The 2,996-nt window shown below is 40.3% G+C and overlaps 1 non-coding gene across 1 annotated transcript; it reads left to right on the top strand.

Annotated features, from left to right (window-relative positions):
• Window positions 1-490: 490 nt before the first annotated feature.
• On the top strand, window positions 491-597 carry LOC120070420 (small nucleolar RNA R71). Its single transcript, XR_005479912.1, has one exon. It is a non-coding gene; the product is annotated as a small nucleolar RNA R71 (small nucleolar RNA).
• The last annotated feature ends 2,399 nt before the right edge of the window (window positions 598-2,996 follow it).

Consider the following 2,996-nt stretch of genomic DNA (forward strand, 5'->3'; position numbering starts at 1 on the left):
CGCCATAGGTTGATAGCTTTGTTGTTGATTTTTCCACGCGAAATTGGGGTGGTTTCTCCACCCGAGGTTGTACTATCGGAGAAAGGGTTATTCTTTATGAAGCATACTGACTGCGGATTCCTTGGGCATTCTTCAATCGAATGTGCTTCTCCACAGACGACACAACTCGTGGTCATTTGAGCGATTGCGTTGACTTGCTTTTTATGCATTCACGTGCTATTGATTGTGATGCCTTGTATTAGATTCATCATCGCATTCATTTGGTTTTGTAGTGATGTGATGGCCCCATTACTTGCGTCACTATCTTTAATTCTCAGTCGTTGATCGCTTTTCTTTCCATTCTTCGTGATTTTTTGAAATGCGATCAAGTATATTTTTCGCCTCGTTATATGTCTTGTCAAGCAGACCTCTAGCTGCTACCGCATTGGCAGCCATCCGCAATGCAAGGTTCAATCTGTGGTAGAAAATTTCCATTTGGAAACAATCGGGTAAGCCATTGTGTAGACAATCTCGCACCAGTCTTTTAAACCTCGCCCAGGCGTCACTGAGCGATTCGTCAATATCTTGTTCAAAATTAGTGATCAGCTTCCTCCGTATTGCGTTTTCTACCAGGGGGAAGTACTTCTTAATGAAATTTTCAACTACCTGTTCCCACGATGTAATCTCACTGGTTCGAGAGAATAAGCCCATTTCCGTGCTTGGTCGCACAACGAAAATGGGAACAGCGTTAGTCAAACCTCCTCAGCGGAGTTGTTTCGGAAGACAAACGTATTGTAGATTTGAATAAAACTCTGGAGGTGGGCGTGCGGATCTTCGCCACGCCTACCGCCAAACTGTCTGATAGTTTGAATCATCTGCAGCATCACCGGATTCATCTCAAACCTCGATCTGTCCAAGGCTGGCCTCATGATTCCTGGTGAGAAATCGTAAAGGTTGGGTGATGCATAGTCTTAGATGGGCCTATTGCGGTTGTTCGCCATGATATTATTTGCAGTTCCTACTCTATCTTCAGGTTGCTTCGCCATGTTGGGATTTCCCTCTTGTTGTTGATGTAGGTGGTTGTCTCTTCTTCTTCTTCCAAAAATTCTCTCAATCTCTGGGTCGTAATCGAGCTAAAAAACTTGTCCTTCGCTCATACGACACCCACCTGTTCCCTTACCAAAGGAGAGGCGGTGCACAGAGATGAAAAGTTGCAAAGAAAATAAAAAAGTTACCGTTAGCACAATATATACTGCCGAGGGAATATTCTCTCAATCTCTAAAGTACATCTTCAATTCACGTATGAAAGAGGGAATATTTGTTCGAGAACATGTTCTCAACATGATGGTCCACTTCAATGTGGCGGAGATGAATGAGTCGAGCATCGATGAGGACAGCTAGGGTAGCATTATTCTGGAGTCGTTACCAGAAAGCTTCCTTCAGTTCCTTAGCAACGGTGTTCTGAACAGGATTGACTACAACCTTACAACTCTTTGTTGACTTTCCAATCTTTGCTGAAAAGTAAGAAGAAGAAGGTTGGTGAAGAAAATGTTGCTTCATCATCCAAAAAGTTCCATAAAGGTTCGACCTCTAGAACTAAGTCTACACCTTCTTCCTCCGACACTAGAAAGTGGAAGTAGAAGAAGGGTCATAAGGGTAAGGTGCCTTTTAACCCATAACATGCTACTCTAAGGGGTAGGAAACCAGTGATGGTTGACAAAGAAAAGTGTTTCCATTGCAACCAGGATGAGCACTGGAAGTGGAACTGCCCTATTTGGTTGAGAAGAATAAGGCCAAACAAGGTAAATGTGATTTACTAGTTTTGGAAACTTGTTTAGTGGAGAATGATGATTCTGCCTGGATTATTGACTCTGTGCCCACTAACTATGTTTGTTCTTCATTTCAGGGAATTAGTTCCTGGCGGCAGCTTTGTGCTGGTGACAATGCGAGTTGGAACCGAGCACGTCGTTTCAGTCATGCCAGTGGGAGGTCTCCAGTTGACTTTACATAATACGTTTATCATTCCGAATGATGTATACATAGTTCCCGAGTTAAAAAGGAATTTAATTTCTGTAAAGTCTTTGCTTGAATGTAATTATCAACTAAAATTTTTAGTTAATAAAGTGTTTATTTAAAAGAATGGTGTTGCTATTTGTTTTGCACAACTGGAAAGTAATTTGTATGTGCTAAGGTCATAAGCAAAAAATGCCCTCCATAACATAGAGATATTAAAAACGGTCATGACACAAAATAAGCGACTTAAAATTTCTCCTAAAGAAAATGCCACACTTTGGTACCTAAGATTAGGACACATTAATCTCAATAGGATTGAGAGGTTGTTGAAGAACGGACTTCTAAGCGAGTTAGAAGAAAATTCTTTACCTGTGTGTGTCATGCATTGAAGGCAAGATTATTGGGAATGGTGTCTTAATTCTCCTTGTAGTCTTGTAGTTTGTAAACTCCATAAACATGTTGTTATTAATAAAATAAGTGTTATTTTATAAGCATTTACTCAATCCAATAAACTAAGATCCGAGGTTATTTTATGTAAATTTAAAGTGTATGTAGAGACATACAGGTGGATCTTGTTTAAATTAATAACCTAAATGGTCTGTAGTATATACCTTATCCTGGTGACACTACAAATACGACCTGCTTTGTAGATGTTACAAATGTTGTAAAGTACTAAAAATGATCAGAGCCTAATCATTCATGTGGAGACATGCGAGCGGGGGTATCCTATACAAAGAGTTTGTATTAGACCGGACCACGAAATGATTAGTCTCTTTATATAACACCGTTGTTAATAAAGACTTACATTTCACTACAATGACCATAGATGACATGACCTAAATCCTAAGTGAATTCAGAACTCTTGCTCATGAAGGCAGTCCTTTGATTTGTATGGGTGAGAGTGGCCAGATTGCCAACTCATCAATCCTACCATTTTGGGGATTCGTCTGACTGAGGAGCTGGGAACTCAACTATACAAGATGAAATTCACTCATTCCCTGATG

This window comes from Benincasa hispida, chromosome 1, assembly GCF_027475165.1.
Source record: "Benincasa hispida cultivar pf3 chromosome 1, pf3_genome.v1.1, whole genome shotgun sequence".
Lineage (NCBI taxonomy): Eukaryota > Viridiplantae > Streptophyta > Magnoliopsida > Cucurbitales > Cucurbitaceae > Benincasa > Benincasa hispida.